Here is a 19,689-nt window from a genome sequence, read left to right on the forward strand (position 1 = left end):
GATCTTAGACAAACTAATAGATTTGCAGGTCTTACTGGTAGGTCTTCATGCTGGCTACGGTAGGTCCTTCTCTATGGTTCATGGGAATTTTCAATAGAGAAAGAACACATATTACATCATCCCTTCCTCTATGTCACTTGCTCAAGGGGATCAAAATCCTTTATCACCAACAACCCAGGGGAACCAGATAGGTAAGTAAAAAGGGTCAGATTAAAATGCAGAGATTGAGACTGAGAAAGAATAATCTTAGAGAATAGCAGAGACAAAGAAAGACAGAGACACTCAAGAGACAGGAACAGGGAAATGGAGAGAGGTGTAGACCTCAGAGACACATGAAAAGAAAGCAAAGTATAGGGGGATGGGTGGGGGGAAAGAGAGGCAGTGAGAACTGCGGAGAGGACACAACCAACATTCACAGTACAAGGCAGACCTCTCCTCTCCACCCCCACTAAAAATACACACCTCACACAGAGACACAGGCCACACACCAAGGCTTTTCCTACCCTCACACCCTTCTCTTCCTCTCTCCCCATTTGACACTATATCACATCTACAATATCACACCACACACACATACTACGCTGCTGCTTCTGGGATCCCAGCCTCTGATGGCTGGCCCTCTGCTGCCCTCTATGAGCTCTGCATGCTCCTGGAGAAGAGAAAATGCAAGATCCCGAACCTATGCCTACTGCAAGATTCCCACTCTCCCCTTGAACAGGAAGGAGGCACACACACAAGGAGACCAGGCTTCACCTTTTTCCTTCTCCAAAAAAAAAGGCATCATGGGATAGTCAAGCCTATACTGTGAACCCCAAAAAGGCCCGAGGGAGAGGAGAGGAAGGTACATTCATTTGCATCTAGGTTAATACAGGATCTGCCTGCTTGCATCTGAATTTTTCCCCCTGCTATTCCTCACTCCTGGCCCAGCTCTCACCTTTCAAGGGTTATGATGGAGAAGATAGGGACCCGCTATGGAGGTAGCCTGGTGTAGAAGGAAAAGCACTAGATCCGCCTCCAGAAGATTTGGGTCTGAGGCTCAGTTTTACTGTTGGTTAGCTTGGGCCAGTCTTTTTTTTTTTTTCATTCAGTAAAATGGAGTTGGGTTAAATTCTGTCCTCTTTACCGATCCTTCACCATGGTCCTCTGAATAAAAAGAAGTAGGGGTGAGATGCAAGAATCAGAGGAGACACAGGGCAGGAGGGGCAAAAGATGAATAAACCAATGTGGCCATCCTGATGGAGCCACATTCATGGGGGGGGGATATGGAATAACCTTGGAACATACTTCTAGGTCACCAGGAGAGAAGAAAAAGCCAGACAGAGAAAACAGGAGAAAGGAGAGAAGAAGATGCACAGAGAGACACTGAGGCAGAGACCAAGAGTCAGGGAGAGAGAGGGCCCAAGAAACAGTGGGAGGGAAAGGGGTACAGAGAAACAGAGGGAGGGACAGGGGTAGAGAAACAGAAGGAGGAATAGAGAAACAAAGGGATGGCCAAGGGCAGAGTGACAGGCAGAGAAATAGTGGCAGAGAAACAGAGGAAGAGACAGAGAAACAGTGGTAGGGACAGTGAGGCAGAGAGGTAGGAGAAGGGGACAGAGAGACAGGGGCAAGGGCATAAAGAGACAGGAAGACTCAGGGAGGGCAGAAAGATGGGGAAAGAGACAGAGAGACAGAGAAAGAGGGAGGTATGTGTACGTGTGTGTGTGTGTGTGTGTGTGTTGCAGCACGGGAGCCTGGGCCCGAGCAGAGCAAGGCCCCAGCCCCACACCCAGGCCGCGGCACCGAGAAGGACACAGGAATGGCAGAGCCGGCAGCAAAGAGGGGGAGGAAAGGAGGTGGCGGAAGAAGCCAGGCCGAGCCGAGGGCTGGGAGCGGGCCCATAAAAGCCTCACCAGCGAGCAAGCGAGCGGGGAAATTGCCAGCAGAATCGCTGAGCTCCGCAAAACACCGCCCGCCAGCCCGCCCCGCCGCCCGCACCCAATTTCCACTCTCATCGCAGAGCGGGCTGGTTATGCATTTAAATGTTATTTAATTGGGTTGCGGAGGAGCTGGGGGCCAGAGCAGCGTCCCGCCGCCCGAGCTGCTTGCCTCCGAAAATCTGTTCTTCCTACTCACAAATTGCGAGATCCCCCAACCTCCCCCCGCTTCTCCCCCTATCTGCACCTGTCTCGGGACCGAGCAGGGGACCCTCCTGCAAGGGGACATACAGCACAGGGCCACCGAGAAGGGCTGAGCTCCCCCAAGGACAATGGAAGCACGAGGCTTGAATCGGGCCTGCAATGGATATGGAAACACACCACACACACACACACACACACACACACACACACACACACAGCGCCTCCAAGTGCACATCGTCCTATGAGGCAGGCAGACACATCAATTCAGGGCAAAAAAAAAAAAATCCAGGGATCAGACATGGACCTGCTAAAAAGATGCCCCCGGGGATAGCAAAAGGCAATATGAATGAATGAATGAATGAATGAATGAATGAATGAATGAATGAATGAATGCACAGTGACACCATCACACTTACTCGAAGTCTAGTTTACAGAAACCAAGAGACCTCACAGTAGAACCACAAACACCCTCCAAAGCTGTACCAATGGATGAAATGCATTCATTCCACCTCTTCTCTGGACCATCTCTTCCTTGTTGTCCTCTTACCCTGACACCTCACTTCCCAGACTAAGAGTCAGGAAGTTTACTGAGATACTGTCCTAGTCTCACCTTCAAGAATCTGGGTTCCTAAAGTTTAGGGGGGGGGGAAAAAAGGCTGCAGAAAGATTGCCTCCCGAGTCATCAACTCCATCTTCCTTGAAGAATTAGTTTCACCTAAGCTAATGACCTAGTTCTTCCTGGAGACATCATGGAGTAGTAGGGAAAGTGGACTTGGGGATCAGGAAGAAGTGGGTTCAAATTCCTGTCTCTCACACTTCCTAGCTATGTGACCCTTAATTGTCTCACCTGTAAAACAGGGATAAAACCTGAAGCAGCACCTTCTCAGGGGTGTTGTGAAGCTTAGATGACAAAATGTATGCAAAGAGATTGAGGCTTTAAAGCCCATATAAATTTCAGTTATGGTGATCTGGGCAAGCCACTTAATCTCCCTGAGTCTCTGTACAAAAACAGGATCAGACTAGATTGTCTCTGAGGGCCCTTAGAGCTCTAGACCTATGATCTGAAAGCTGGGAAACCAGAAATGGGCCACAAAGCTACGGCTGGAAGGACTGAGGGTAGACAGAAAGGGCTTCCTAAAGGCACATAATTAAGGCTCCTTTTGCCAGGGCTCTCTGGGAAGGTCAGACTACCTCACTGAGAGCAGCAGGTCACTCTCTGCATGTTGAAGGAGAGGGTCCATTCTGTTGCATATAAGGCAGACAGAATGACCTCCAGAGGAATCTTTTCCCCCCCAAGACATCCCCCAACCAGGTGAAAGGAAATTGCTGGACTTGAATGATCAGGATCAAGCTGCTTCAATTAATGAAAATGGAAATTGCTAGGAGACTTGGCAGAGACTCTGGGGTGAGGAATGGGGCTATTCTGGGCTTCCTGCCACCCCAGCTGCCAAGGCTGACGTGGAGGCAAGGGACTGATGTCAGAAACTGAGGATCCTTGAGATGGGAATGGAAACACATAGAAGGGCAAGGGGATGGAGGAGAGTGATCCATTCCAAAAAAAAATAAAACAAAACACTCCAGTCTCTGGGAATGAGGGAAAGAAGGAGCAGGAGGGGAAATAAGGGAAAGGAGAAATTGTTTTTCCCCAAATCAAACCTTTGTACCTTGACTCCCTGGGGATACCATTGTCCCTAATTCAGCCCAGATTGACAGGGTCAGGAAAGTGGTCTCAAAGTCTCTAGGAGATGCCCCCTAAATTGAGCTATTTCCCCTGAAGTCACCTATCCCCATGTTTTCCAACCCCCAAACTGGGAAGTAACTCCACATATCTAATCTCAACCTCTCCTGCAGATGGAGCTTTTTCAGGGCCACAGGTGGGGATAGAAAACAGCTGGCTTCCATCCTCTTTAAACAGTACCGTTAGAGACAAAGATTGGTATTCAGTCCCTACCATTACCATCAGCCCACTCCATACCTTCAGCCCTCTCAGCTCCAGCTGTGTCTCAGGCTAGGTTTCCAAACTGTCAACAGTCTTTTTGATCTAACATCGGACACTCCTGGTCTGACCCTACCCTGACCACAGTCTCCCTTTCAAAGCCCCAGAAGTTAAAAGGACACCATTCAAAATAGTAAAGGCATGCCTAAGCCACCTCCTAGCTTCCAGAGGTCAGTCACTTCCTTTCTCTAGAGGTTAGAAAGGGAGAGCCTTAAGACCAAGAGCTAGGATTCTGGGGTCCAATGATTTCCCAGCCAGCCCCTACTCCTCCTGGGTTACAGTTTGCCAGCCTCCTTCACTTTGTGGACAGTTGCCCCTCTATCACTTTTCCTTCTCCCTGAGCTCCAACTTCCTGCTTAGAGTTCAAGGAAAGAGCAACAAATACCCTTTGAAAGGCACTGTCTTGGTGCAGGAAAGGGAGAGGACTTAGGTAGGAGGTGGCAGAGAAAAGGGAGTAGAAAAGGAAATCCAGGTCTATGCCTTGTCTTCCCTAAAGCCAACCTGCTTCCCCAAGGGAAAAAATAAGGATGGAGCTTCCCTTTGAATCAGTTAGAAAAGGCTTCAGAAGCCATTATTCCTTAGATAGAATCGTGATGACTTAAAGGACTAGATCTAAAAGGGACCTGAGAGATTCATCTGATCTATCCCGTCTTCCATCTCCCAACTCCCTGAGATCTGTAGAGATGAAGTAACTTGGGGCAGCTAGGTGGTGCGGTAGACAGAGCACCCACCGGCCCTGGAGTCAGGAGGTCCTGAGTTCAAAACTGATCTCAGACCAGACACTTGCCACTTACTAGCTGTGTGACCCTGGGCAAGTCACTTAACCCCAATTGCCTTGCCAAAAAAAAAAAAAAGAAAATAAATGAAGTAACTTGCCCAAGATCACACACCTAGTGTAACCTAGCAGCACCAGTACTTGAAGCCAGCTCCTTTGACTCAAAAGTCCACACCTGTTGCTACTATACCACACTGCCTCAGTCTCCCCTCTCAGACTGAGGGAGGGGGTGTCACATTCCCATTAACCCTTCAACCCAAGCTGTGAATCACTACCACTGTTCTAAAGTAACAACCCCTTGAGAGTGAGGGAAGAATCTACATTCACATTAGTGGAGGGTTGCATTGATAATCCAAAACTCATTTCCATTTGCTGTTATCTTTACAGCAGCTTCAAATTTTTCATTCTATTTGGTTCAAGAGCTAATCATAATGGGTTCAATTCACTTGGGCTGAGACAGTCCTTGAACATGCTTGTAGGGAAAGGCAAGGAGAAGTCATTCAAGGATTCTATTCTACTGGGTAGATGACCCACAGGTGGAAAATTAAGAGATGGCAGTATTGAATCCTATGGTGAAGGAGAAGCCTGGAATACCAGATCAGTTTTCCTGCCATGCTGGACTAGAATGAGGTTGCTGAATTAAGAAATTTAGAGGGGCAGCTAGGTGGCGAAGTGGACAGAGCACCGGCCCTGAACTCAGGAGGACCTGAGTTCAAATCCAGCCTCAGACCAAACACTTGCCACTTACTAGCTGTGTGACTCTGGGCAAGTCACTTAACCCCAATTGCCTAAAAAGAAAAAAAAATGCTAGAGCTAGGAGGGATCTTAGAGGCAATCAGATCCAACCCAAAATAAAGAACTCAAATATGTTATCCATCATAAGGCTTATTCCTGCCAAGGTATCAGGGAGACCCCATCCCTACTCCCAATATGTTAGGGGCCTGAAGAAAACAGGCAGTCCCACGTCTTTTCCTGTCTTAAGGGTGGGGAACACCAGAGATATCAGAAACCTCTCAATATGCCTCTTGATGTTTGGGGCCAATGTGGGTTTGGGTTGATAAACAAGCCTAGGACCCACATGGGATCCCAAGGAAATGATGGTAGGGACCACTTTAAGGGAATCTCTAACCCCCAGGTGTAAAGCCTTTATACTTAGCCCAGGGAGTAGGCAAGAAGGACACCACCCTCAATAAGCCTTCTCACTACCATTTTATTTGCTCCAACACTCCCTTCCTTGCCCCCTCTCCTTCCCTTTCAGTTCTCTGACCACTGATGCAGGCAAGATACTTTTGTAAGCCTCCGATTTCTAAATTCACTTCAGTTCAATTAGCCTACTGAACTTCCCAAGCTCTGTCTGCCACCTCAAAGCCCCCAAGCCTGGAATGCACTTCACCTCAGCCTTTTAAAGGACTCACGCTCTAGTTTCTGTCAAAACTTAGTTCAAGCGCACTTACCTAGAGCTCATCAAAGGAGGTCATCTATGTAAATCACTTTATCTTTAGCTATTATTGTCCAGATCCTACCCAGATGCTAGCTCTCTCCTCTACCCCCAACCTACACGAGTATCTACCTTGTATTTACTTAAATTTCCTTTGTTATCTCTAGCCCCAAGAGAGTGGAAGCTAGCAATAGACTATCTCCTCGTCTTCATAGCCCAGTACTTAGCACAATGCCTGGCACATAGCAAGTGCTTCACAAATGCTCCTTGAATGAATGATGAATTTCAATAGCATTTAAGTGCCTATGTATAAGAGTGATCATGCTAGGTTCTAGGGATAGGAAGAGCAAGAGCCAAAGTCCTCAGTCTCTCAATTGTGTGAACTTCAGCAAGTTATTTAATCTCTCTTGGCCTCAGTTTTCCCATCTGTAAAATACTTTATTTTGGTTTGGATCTGATTGCCTCTAAGATCCCTCCTAGCTCTAAATTTATGGTCCTAGGAAATATTACTATGGCTCCTAAAGGTAGCCCTAAGAGCAATGGGTGGAGATCGCAAAAAAAGAAAATTGAGACTCGACGTAAGGAAAACCTTTTTAACAATGAGGGCTATCCCAAAGTGGAATTGGCTGCCTGGAGGAATGGTACCTTCTTCTTCTTCTTGGAGCAAAGGCTGGGTAACCCCACTTATTGGGACTATTGTAGGGAGGATTCTTTTTCAGGTATGGGTAGGACCAGGGTCCCTTTAGACCTTGAAATCCTGTGCATTCACTCACTGTCTCTGAGACTTATAAACAATGAGTAAATTGGATGAGATGCTTCTGAAGTCCCTTTCAGCTCTTAAAGGAGCCTATTGTATGGGGAGCATACTTTATGCTTGTCATCACTCCTTGACCCCCTCCACCTGCTCAAATTCTAATCAATTCACTGACCTTCACTACCTGGTCTTATTTTTTTCATGTGCTCATTACTTAATAAATTATAGCTCATAGACAGAGAGACATAGAGTGGTGTGGTGAGAGGAAAACACTAGCCTGAGAGTGAGAAGTCTTGGGTTCTGGTCCCATCTCTGCCACCTAATAAGCTGTGTAAAGTAAGCAAGTAACTTCTCTAGAACTTGGATCCTTCCAGCTACAACATTCTATGATCCTCTCTCTATGACCATAGATTCAGAACTTTGGGGCTGGGAGGAAGCCTTAGTCCCAAATATCCATTTTGCAAATGAGGAAGCTGAAAGGTCAAGTGACTTGCCCAAGGTCACATAGCTAATTGGTAGCAGGGCATGGACTAGAACCTTGATCTCCAGATTCCTGGAGTGGTGGTCCTAGCATCCTGATCTCCTGTTTCCTGGGCTGGTGGTCCTAGAACCCTGATCTCCAGATTCCTAGACTGGTGGTCCTAGAACCCTGATCTCCTATTTCCTGGGCTGGTGGTCCTAGAACCCTGATCTCCTGTTTCCTGGGCTGGTGCCCATTGTACATTCTTATCTCAGGGATGTTAAGCTCCTTGAGTTTGAGCAACATGACTTACTTTTCTCTGGATCTTCAATGCCAAACAGAACCATATTACATGTAGCAACTACTCAATAAGGCCCATCGACTGGGCCTTCTTCCTCTCTGGTATCCAGTTTGTACAGGGCTTTGAACATGGAGGAGCTCACTTCTTTCATTCATACAGCAACTGACAGCAGATAGGAACAAAGAGGAAATAGGAAACCCAAGCGTGGACAGCAGGGAGTGTGGGTGAGGGGAGCTTGTATGGGGCAGGCACTAACAACCCTACTGTCTTTCAAAGTTGAAGGAGGCCAGTCCTCAGAGATGAAAGCTCATACTTGGTCTGTTCTGGCATGAGTACACATAAACACACACACACATACATTCCTACCTCATAGCAGGTATGAGAATTACCCAGAGCCCAGCTTGCTTTCCCAGCCCTCACTGGAGGGGACCCCAACTGGCTACTCAGAAGAGCTGAGAATCAAGTTAGCAGGAGACACTTGGCTGGAATCCATCCATCACACGTCCCGACAGTGCCCTGGAGTACCAGACAAACAACTGGACAGGCACTTAACAGGGACATTACAGCTTCAGGAAGGTGATTAAGCAGAAAGCTATTTACACCCTCCTACCCATACCTCAAGCACACTGAAATCCTTCAGCAGAGGCAAATGAGAAAGGATGCAGCTAAAGGGCTTAGGGATCAATGCATCTAGCAGTCAGATTACAGGTTAGCACTGCTTTTCCAGAGGTCATCAGGTCCATCCCCCCACCCTGAGAAGGGTTGCTTTTTTCATTCTAACCACAAAGTATGAATAAGAAAGTATCACCTATTCTAAATAATCTTCAGAAATAAGGAGAAATGCACTCGCCCATTGGTAGTGTAATTCAGTGTCTCCCACCTTAAAGGATCAGGAAGTACACCCCAACTCTAGCTTTGGTCTGTCTCTTTGCAATGATGCTCATCTCTCAAATCCAAGTACCGAAAAGGGCAGAACCCAAAGGAAAAGATTTGAGTGTTCAGTCCTGTATAGATAGGTTTGGCTTCCAGTTGGGGGCTTTTCCCTGAGAGCAGTAAGTTTATCCTCTGAAGGTGCCAACATCACTTGCTCAAATTGCTCTCAGCCAGACCAGGTCCCCAGACAGGACAAGACAGTGGGGTGGAGAGGGAAACCACCTGGGGAAGTGTCTATTTCCTGGCAATTCCATGTAGAGTATGGGTACCACACCAAAGGGAAACAATTCAAGGGAGAGAGGAGGCAAGGAGGCTCCAAAGAGGGAGTGAGTCTAATGTTATAACTGCAACAGCAGCTAAAAAGAAGAGTTCAGCATGTGAAAGTCAACATTATCCAGTTTCCCAGGAGAGATCTTGTCAGGAAATTATATATACAAGTAGCACCTTGGTATGCATGTGTCCAGTCTAGCAGGATAAGACGTGAGCCAAACAGCATTGGATTCTTTCCCACCCCCAGCAATGGGCACAATTTGGATAGCTAACTCGACTGTGAACAGAGGTTGAATCAGCCCAGCTCCTTCCTTGGCCACAGCCTCCCAGCCCAGATGGGTTGTGGGCTTTGGGGTAAAAAGGTGTAGGCACCTTGCCTGCCAGTACACCTTGCAGGCTGGATACCACTCCACCACCCCTATGCCAGCTGAACTCAGTACCTGTACTTCATGTCACAAACTCCTAGCAGCTGCTCCTGCTGCTTGGCTGGCAGGTTTCAACTACTGGGGGCCAAGAAGTGACCAGGGCAGGTAGATAGAGAAGGGTCAGGGAGGGTCCCGGCTTGCCCACAATGAGCAGAGAAGTCTGAAACAGGCACTACTCCCCTCTAGCTGGGGGCGTTCCAGTCCTGGGACCCCACATTTTGGTATACTTGGGTGGGGCTCACACTATCCTCCCAGTGCCCAGACAGTGCCAAACTACACAGACATCTCTAAAGGACACCTGTGGGAAGAAAATAGAGGCATGACAATCACAAAGATAGAGACAGAATACTTAAGTTTCAGTATACCTGCTCCTTTCCATTTTATCCATGTACCACGAATTCAACCGCCAACCTCAGACTTTTGTCCATACAGCTGGAGATTTGGGGACCAGGGTGTCTGGGTCCTAAGCTGGCACCTCTCTCCCAACTTCCATTGAGGATTAGGGCTTCCAGACATCCCCACCCCACTTCCTATCAACTTTTAGCATCGGAGCAGGGAACAAGGAATGCAAATCTGTGAGGGCTTCAAGGTCCTCAGCCTTCATAAAGGCACAGAGGCCATACAGCTGAGGAAAAGAATGATGGACAGAGACAGCAAGGATTTGAGGTGGGGGAGGAGGGTGTAAAGGTTGGTGGGCTAGAAACATGGTAGAGTTGATCATCGCTCTGAGCTTCCTCCTACTCCCCAAACCTCTAGCCATCATACCCACCTAACAATCATTCATCACCTAGCTGGAGTTAATCAAAAAGATCAAGCCTCCTGCCCTTACCCTCCCCTCTGCCTGTGAACACTACCCATGCACTCATCCCAGGAGCTACCTGAAGCCCAGCTATCCTGAGATCCTCATTCCAGCACCCACCAATATGGTTCTGAACCTGGGGCCTGCGAACTTTTTTTTTTCAAAAAATATTTTCATAATTGTATTTCACTTGTGTCATTCCAGTCAGAACAGTGCCTATTTTATAATTGGTTTCCTTTGTAATCCTGTGTATTTTATTTTATGCATTTGAAAACATAATTCTAAGAAAGGCTTCACCAGATCATGGCCAAAAGGGTTCCAAGGCACACCAAAAAGGTTAAGAACCCCTGGTTTAATTCAAACAAACAACCCAGCAATGTAAACACCCATGTCCTTTTCCGCTCCTTTTCCACCTCAGAACCTAATTTTCCTAACCAACACCACTCTTCCCTTGGGGGGGAGGGGTCTTCTTTTTCTTTTTGAAAAGAATTGGAGGTGGATGGCCCCCAGGTGAGGCAAAGAAATGAAAAGATCTTCCCTCTTCCCCCCTTACCTTTTCTAGACCCAGCCTGGGTGGGAGTGGGAGAGAAATCAAAAGACGGGGTGGGGTTAGAAGGGGTAGGCAGTGGCGGAAGGAAGGCTCCCGGAGGCAATTAGTGGACATCACAGAGGGGAAATGGAACCATCGTTAATGGGCTTGGCTAACGACCGGCAGTGAAGCAAAGAGTGTCTGAGCAACCACAGGAGCCAGCAAGGGGTAGGGGAGTGGAAGGACCCCACAGGTATACACATGTTCACAAGCCCCACCCCATGTGTCCATCCATATATGCACACACACTTTTCCTATACAACCTAAGCATCCTGATCAAAAATGCCTCACCCTCCATTCCCACCCTCCCAGATTCCTCACCCCAATCTGGGCCATGCTGACAACTCCTATTTTCATACTCAAGAAGAGCACAGCTGTGGGACCTTGATGGTATCTAGTGATAGCATTGGTCCAGCTCTGTATTCTGTCTCAACTTCTCTTCCAGAAGGTCCTGGGCCAGGCTGGAAGGGGAGTGGGGAAGCTTTCAGAAGTGGCAGACTCTTTGGAGGGTCCTAATGGGAGGCTTGATGTCACCTGAGGGACAGAGAGGTCCCCAAATCACTCTTGAAAATCCAAATGGCAGCATTCTTCTGCCTCCAGGTAGGACTGTACCCATTCTGTTCGCCCATCTAACTTACCACCATTATCGCTAGCCAAGTTCTCACCATCTCAGCTGCCTTTCTTTTCACTGTTCCATAAGAAGACTCTAGAACTTCCCTGGGCTTCTCTGTCTTAGCAGTTAGTCTTTTCTCATGTTTAATTCTAAGCTACCTTGCTACAACAGAAAAGATCCCTTTCTGGAAGCTCTTGTGGAAATCCGGGGGGGGGGGTTGGAATCTTCTCACCCAATCCCCAGCCAAATCCTATCAGCTGACTCTCCTTTCTAAATTCTAGGAACTGTATATATGTGTCCTAGAAACCATGATGGGGAAGAGCTCAGGTCCAGGAGAACCTGAGTCTCACCCTACCCCTCGATAACCTCCCCTTCTTCTAGGCCCCATGCCTTGGCATTTAGAATTTCTCAGTTTCTTGCTTCGAGGCAATGATGTACAGTGGCAATCATGCTGGACTTGAGAATCTGGGAGATCTGGGTTCAAATTACAGCTATCCCCCTACCAGCTGTGTGACTTTGGACAAGTCACTTCACCAATCTGACAGTTCCCAGTTTCATCATCTGCAAAATGGGGACAACAGTATACTCCTGACCCAACTTACTGTGTAAGCTATTATTTTTTTTCATGTCGCTAGTATAAATAATCTTTCCATGCCCACAGTAAGCTCCCTGGGGGCAGAGGCCATGTTCTATATCTTTGCATCTCTGTGCAGTACCTTTCATGAAGTGTGTGCTCAAGAAATAATTGTTTATGGATTTGCCCAGCTCTTCCTTTCCTTTCTGTGCTCAGTTCTTTCCTCTTTCCTTCCTTACTGTATTCAGTATTTCCTTCCACTCGAAACCTTTTTCTGATTCAGTCTATTCTGACTCTCCCTCCCTGTGTTGTGTGTGTGTGTGTGTGTGTGTGTGTGTATGTGTGTGTGTATCTCCACAGCATGCACACACTCAGTTTGTATTCCATTCCAGGCACTGACTTCTCTGCCTCTATCTGAGGACTGGGTGTGTGTTCAAGGAGCTTCCCCAGGGCAAAGATAGGGCACTCCTCTTCCTCCTTCTGCAGCTCTCCTCGATGCCCATGGGACACTGATGCTTAGTGATTGATGGAGGGCCCAGCCTGATCCATCTCACTCAGCTGCTGTCTTGTTCTCGAGCTCTAACTGGGATCAGCAGGGAAAGAGGGGGAGGAGAGAAGAGGGAAGGAAATCACAGTCCAGACACAAGACAATCCCATCCCCTGGCTGGTTTCAGAGGGAGAGTTTTACTGATCTAGCCAGGTGGTTCCTCCCATGCCAAATGGACAACTGCAGGCTGAGGAGGGCTTGGGGGTGGCACTCAGATATCCTAGGGGGGACCTGCCTCCCTTATCCCCTGCCCAGCTTCAGGATTATGGGATTGGTCACCCTGACTCTAGGATTTTCAATGATGCCTGAGCACAACTGGGACTTTCTCTCAATCACCAGAAGCCTAGAATGGAAACATGGGGGAAGAAGGTAGCAGCAGTGGATACAGAGGGATAAGGGCCATTATCTTTTTTTTTTTTTAGTAAGGCAATTGGGGTTCAGTGACTTGCCCAGAGTCACACAGCTAAGTGTTATGTGTCTGAGGCTGGATTTGAACTCAGGTTCTCCTGACTCCAGGGCCAGTGCCCTGTCCACTTCACCACCTAGCTGCCCCTAAGGGCCATTATCATTAATGCTGCTGTACTCCACTGTGTGGTCTGATGTCAAGAGTTGGAGGCGGGGAGTCAAGTGGTCTAGATTCTATAGGTTTAGGCAAGTCATAACCTGGCTGTGGTGAGGATAAACTGAGTCAACAGATATGAAAGCATTTAGAAGTAAAAATTGATACATAAATATGAAAGAGGAAGAGGGATATCATTCCATTCATTCCATATAATCTCTCCTCCAACTCCAGAGTTGGAGGCAGGAAAGGGGAAGGGTCTCAGAACAATGACAAATGGAGGGTTGATTCATAAAGTGCTGAACACAGAAGTGCCTCGCACAGTGCCTAACACACAGTAGGTGTTTAATAGATGCTTTTTGGCTGGTTGATTGAAAGATGGAAGGAAAAGAAAAGGAAAAATAAGAAAAGAAAAAACTGAAAAATGACACATCAACACCTAGGTTGGGAACCCAGGTGACTGGGAGGATGTGGAGTTCTTTCCATAGTTGTATGGAAGGGGGAAGGGTTTGGACCATTCCCTTCTTCTCTAGAAGGTGGGACAAACTTTCCCCACCTACAGCATAAGGCATAGAGGTTAAATTATAACCTCACCAAGAAGTATGAAATTGTTTTCCAACAGCCTGCAATGGACAACCAAGGAAGAAAGACATGACCCTGTCCACCAGCAGGCTGCCCCATACCCATCCAGGGTGTCTGGAGAGCTTTGACAAGGACAGGGATCCCATAGGGCTCCACTTCCCCAACCCACCCCCAGAGCCCCTCCCACCTTCCTTCTCCTTTTCCCCTTCTGGCTATACTATGAACCCCCATCCCTCCCTCTGCCATAGGGAAGCCAGAATCCCTTCTGTAGTTCCACTTCCCTCCCTCCCCAATGGCATCAGGCTGCTTCTGGGGGCAGCCTTGCCATCTGCCTGGTAGCAAAGCTCTCCTACAGATTTTGTCTTTCTTAGTTAGAGTGTGAGCTCCTTGTGAACAAGGACTGTTTGCTTTTTCTATCTGCATTACCCACGGCTTAGCCCAGTGCTTGACACAATGTAAATGCTTACTACAATAAATGCTTTTTCAGTCATTCATTGCACGGGAAAGACTGCCCTCCATTGCAGGAGGGTTAAGTGCAGTCTAAGAGGAAGGCAGATAGAGGAAATACCCTCCCAAGTTTCTGTGGTAATTAGGTTCTCATGTCAAAGGATACAAATTGACTCAGACCCAGCACACTGATGACTATTGTATATCTAAAAAGGGTAACATTAGCTGAAATGTATATACAGCTTTACCTTCTGCAAAGTACTTTCCTCCTAATGACCCCGTGAGGTAGGGAATCCAAGTCCCACTGCTCCCATTATATAGATGGGGAAACTGCAGCCCAAAAAGGTAACATTTAAGTGACCTACCTCCATTGACAGTAAGTGGCAAAACAGGGACCCAAGCCCAGGGCTCCCGACTTCAAGTGCAAGTGCTTCCTCCTTCCATTGTACAACACTGCTTCTTCAGAAATGGTGGGGAGTCAACCTGGGACCAAGGAGGAGGAAGAAGTAGAGCTAGTTGTTGTTGTTGGCTCATGTCTGACTCTTTGTGACCCCATTTGGGGGTCTCTTGGCAAAGATATTGGAGTAGTTTGACATTTCCTTCTCCAGCCCATTTTACAGATGAGGAAACTGAGACAAACTGGGTTAAATGATTTCCCCAGGGTCATACAATGAGGAAGTGTCTGTGACTGGATTTGAACTCAGGAAGATGAGTCTTCCTGAGTCTAGGTCTGATGCTCTATCCCTAAGCATCAAAATCCGTGACTCTAAGGGAGCTATGGAGGTCCCCTTGATCATACCTCTCCCTCTCTGCCTCTGAGCTACTCTCAAAGCATCCCAGACCAAATGACCAAACCGCAAAGCAAGATCTTGCTGTTTCTTGTATCTGCTTCCACAGCTACCACTTCAGGTCAGGACATCATCACCTCTCGCCTGGATTATTGCTTCAGCCTCCTAAATGGCCTTTTTGACCCTAGCCTCTCCCTAATCCGATCCATCCTCCACAAAGACAATAAAGTCACTCTCCCCAGGTCTACATGTGACCACATCAACATTCCACCCCACCCCCTCCCCATTCAATAAATTCCAGTAGCTCCCTGTCACCTTCAGGATCAAATATAACCTTGGCCGTTGGGACTTAGAGCTCTTGGCTACCTGGCCCCATCTTTCCAGTCTTATGACAGATCACTCCCCTCTGTGCACTCCAGTCTGGCCAAACTGACCACCTTGGTGCTCCTCATGTGACACTCTGTTCCTTTGTACCAGCTATTCTCCTGCACCTGAAAGGCAGCCCCTCCTCATCTTTACCTCATGATAGACACAATTTCCTTCTAAACTCGGTTTAAACTTCTTGGATGTCCTCTAGACAATTCAACAAAATTCAAAACTGAACTCAGTATATCTTTACAAGAGATGGGGCTTGCCTTCCTCGATTCCTAACTTCCTGTTACTGTGGAGGGTAGCACCATTCTCCCAGTCACCCAAGCTTCCTACAATCCTCTCTCTCTCTCTCTCATTCTCACAACCAAATATGCTGCCAAATCCTGTTGATTTGACCTTGGTAACCTCATCACTTCATGCTTGGACTACTGCAATAGCCGTCTCATTGGTCTCCCTACCACAAGTCTCACTCAGTAAACTCCAATGGCTCCTTATCACCTCCAGGATCAATTATAAATTCTTCTATTTGGCTTTCAAAGCTCTTCATAGTTTCCCCTACCAGTTTTCTTATACCTTAAAACCACCCCCTACCCCATGTACCCTTTGATCCAGTAAAACTGCTTTCTTTTGCTGTTCATCAAACAAGAATTTTCATTGCTTATCCATCATGACAGGAAGGCTCTCCCTTTTCATCTCTGACTCCTAGCTTCCTTCAAGTCCCACCCTCTACAGGAAGCCTTTCCCAATCCTCCTTAATGCTCGTATCTTCCCTCTATTGATTGTCGCCAATTTTCCCCTTATGTATGCCCTGGTTTGTATGTCTCCCCTATTAGACTGTAAACTCTTTGAGAGCAGGGACTGTCTTTTGCCTTTCTTTGTATCCGAATGGTTAGCATGATCCTGGTACATTTTGTTGCTGTTACTCAGTCATCTCTGTTCTTTTATTTTTTTTTGCTTGTTGGTGAGGCGATCAGGGTTAAGTGACTTGCCCAAGGTCACACAGCTAGTAAGTGTTATGTGTCTGAGGCTGGATTTGACCTCAGGTCTTTCTGACTCCAAGGCCAAAGCTCTATTCACTGTGCCACCTAGCTGTCCCAGTCATTTCTGTTTTGTCTGATACTTCTTGACCCCATTTGGGGTTATCTTGGCAAAGATACTGGAGTGATTTGTTATTTCCTTCTCCAGCTCATTTTACAGTTGAGGAAACTGAGGCAAACAGGGTTAAGTAACTTGCCCAAGGTCACCTGGCTAGTGTCTGAGGCCATTGCACCACCTAGCTTTGTGTAGCAGAATAAACAGTTAATAAATATATTGACTGGCTAACTTCTACCTGAAGGCTTTCCTGGTCCAGTTGCTATTGCCTTTGCCGCTAGGGTTACCTTTGTAAGTGTTTTATATGTAACTATATATGGGGGCGTATGTGTGTACATATGTGTCTGTGTGTGTGTGTGTGTGTATATATATATACACATACATACATGTGTGTATGTGTATATATGTGAGTGTATCCACGCACACCCCCTCCCCATATATACCTCTACCTTTAAGCATCTTGAGAGTAGTAGCTATTTCATTTTCACCTTTGAATCTCCAGGGCTACCACACAGTAAATGTTTAATAAATGAATTTTGATTGAAAACCGGTCTGATTCTTGACACCTGACTCTTAGTGGGCTTACTCCTTAAGCATCCTGTGACATTTGCATCTGTCTTTCTTAAAGTCTGAACTCAAAACTATCCTAGGTCATTTCGCCACCTTGCCCAGTGGAAAGTCTCTTCAAAACCTTTGGGTTTGCAAAGTGCTGTTTCCTTTTTATAAATGTAGACGCTAGAGCTCAGAGAGGTTATGGCCTGCCCAGGACCACACAGCCCTCAAACCAGAATTGGAACCCAGGTTTCTCCTGACTCTGTCCAGCTTTCTTACTCTATATCGGCCTGACTCCCCATAGTCTAACTACTATTGCTGCTGCTATAATTTTCATCTATTGGCCTTACCTGTCCTGGGACTCTGCAAATTACAGAATACCCAGGCGATCCAGCTCCTGTATCTCCTGTTTCCCAACAGCTTCCTCCAGTCTGCACCTGACTCTTCCCTAAGGCCAGGGGCTCACTGCACCCTGTGCTTTTCCCCTCCACTATCACCCACAGTAGCAAAGCTATCAGTCCCTCACCTGGGACTGCAGCCCTCCGCTCTCCACGCTACTTCCGGATCCTCAGGCAGAGGACAATGGGTAATGTAGTCTGCCCTGGGGCTGGTGGTGGGGAGGGCAGGGGAGGAGGACACTTCAGCAGGCCTCAGCCCCTTCCGCCGGAAACACTTCATCAAGCTCTGCGAAATGTCGACCACCCTCAGCCCAAGAGGATGCTGGGGGTTGTAGTTTACCTGTTTCTTCGTCAGACTTCATCACTCATGTTGATTCATAAAACTGTACCCCACTAGAGAAGGCAGGAAGTACATTCCTACCAACCCTTACCCACCCTGGGAGACAACAGAATCTAGGTTCTGTGTATGTAAGATCCTCCTATTTCCCCCCATCCTCTGAATAAACACCTAGGCCCTCTGCTCTCCTGGGGGTTCTCTGCCACTACTGCCTCTGAATGCCTCCTAAACCCACAGCAGGTCACCTACCTCAGCCTTACTTTTAGTTCTTTTTGTATGCTTGCCCTCCCCACCTGAACTCTTGGACCCTATGGGCTCTTCACCTTCCCTCCTTGCAAAGGTTTTGCCAAAAATCTCTTCTTATGGGAAGGCTTCCCTGACTAATCCTCAGACTTCAGCTTACATCATAGTGTTTGAATTGGAAAGGACCTTAGGGTTCATCTAGTCTACACCCCTGATCTCCCATAGGGGGGAATCAAAACCCAGAGAAAGGGAGTGACTTGCCCAACGTTACTCAGGTAGTAGATAGCAGAACTGAAATTTGAAAGCAGAGCCTCTAACTCCCAGTCTGGCACTCTTTCCAACAAACCACCGTGCCTCCCATTCCTTTCTTCTCTCTTTGCAATGATCTAGATGGGTCTATCTCCCCCATTAGAATGGGAGCTCCCTGTGGGCAAGAATACTGTCTTTTCCTACTGGAGCACCCCCACTGCCTGCCACATGCCCTGGACAGTGCTCCATCTGTGGACATGAGGAAAAGCTCTCCACGAAGGTGGTAAATAGAATAATGTAGAAAATAATGAGGTTGTAAAGAAGAGAGGATGTTGCTTCACCATGCAAATGTCCACTCTCTTAAATGCACACTTGAGCACACACACACACACACACACACGTATGCACACGAACTACAGCTGCTGCACCAACAAGTTCCTATAAACATAATGGATACAAGGGGTGCTTTGAAGATACACAAGCAGTGACCCTTTGACACCAGGAGTGAGAAGTTGGCCCCCCCTCCATCTAGTGTACAGAAACTGAATCAATCACCCACCTCCTGTAGTCCCTTATTTCCTGAGCAGTAATTTACACCAGATTCTCCCACACACAAACATTTCCATGTCTCTGTTTCTCTTTCTCTCTGTGTGCATTAATATCTATTTATATCTTTCTTGATCTCTAGATGTGTCTCTATCTCCTAACTACTCAATTCAATAAACATTTAGTACCTTCTATGAACAAGATACTGTTCTAGGCACAGAGAGAGAGAGAGAGAGAGAGAGAGAGGAGAGAGAGAGAGAGAGAGAGAGAGAGGAGGGAGGAGGAGGGGAAGGGGAAGGGGGAGAGGGAGAGAGGGGGAGAGGGGGAGAGGGAGAGAGAGAGAGGGAGAGAGGGAGAGGGAGAGGGAGAGATACAAGGAAAGGGAGAGGGAGAGGGAGAGGGAGAGGGAGGGAGAAGGAGAGAGGGAGAGGGAGGGAGAAGGAGAGAGGGAGAGGAGAGAGGGAGAGGGAGAGAGGGAGAGGGAGAGGGAGAGGGAGAGGAAGAGAGAGAGAGAGAATAAAAACATGACAAAATAACAGTCCCTACCTTTGAGAAACATTCTATTTGTGGTTACAACTCTCCCAATTAAAGCTAATTTTGTACTTGGACTTTGGATACCAGATAGAAGCATTTTAGCCACAAAGATAGCTTAAGAGTTATCTAGATATGGATTTGTATGTTTCTTTCTCTATGTGTGTTTCTGTGGGTACATATCAAATGAAATTATATTTGTAAAGCAGTTAGTATAGTGCCTGGAACATAGTAGGTATTTAATCAATGCTTGTTCCCTTCTCTTCCCCGCCCCTCCCCACAATGTGTGTCTCTATGTTTCTGTCTCTATGCATATCTCTTTCTCTTCTCATATCTATTTGTCTCTGTCTTGCCTTCTGTTCGGGAGTGACCTAAGAACAGCCGTTTTCAACTTGGAAA

At 47.2% G+C, this 19,689-nt stretch overlaps 1 long non-coding RNA gene across 3 annotated transcripts in view; it reads right to left on the reverse strand.

Moving 5' to 3' along the window:
- The window catches only part of LOC110194034 (uncharacterized), a 133,386-nt gene extending 115,819 nt beyond the window's left edge, over positions 1-17,567 (reverse strand). The window contains exons 1-2 of one of the 3 annotated variants that reach the window (XR_013482505.1): positions 17,337-17,567; positions 14,548-14,665 (exon numbers count right to left, since the gene is read on the reverse strand). This is a non-coding gene — a long non-coding RNA (uncharacterized LOC110194034). The remainder of the gene's footprint in view (positions 1-14,547; positions 14,666-17,336) is intronic. The other 2 variants (XR_013482507.1, XR_002320613.2) reach the window with 2 other exon arrangements.
- Between the last annotated feature and the right edge of the window lie 2,122 nt (positions 17,568-19,689).

This window comes from Phascolarctos cinereus, unplaced genomic scaffold (genome assembly GCF_003287225.1).
Source record: "Phascolarctos cinereus isolate Bilbo 61053 unplaced genomic scaffold, phaCin_HiC Scaffold_1;HRSCAF=81, whole genome shotgun sequence".
Classification (NCBI taxonomy): Eukaryota; Metazoa; Chordata; class Mammalia; order Diprotodontia; family Phascolarctidae; genus Phascolarctos; species Phascolarctos cinereus.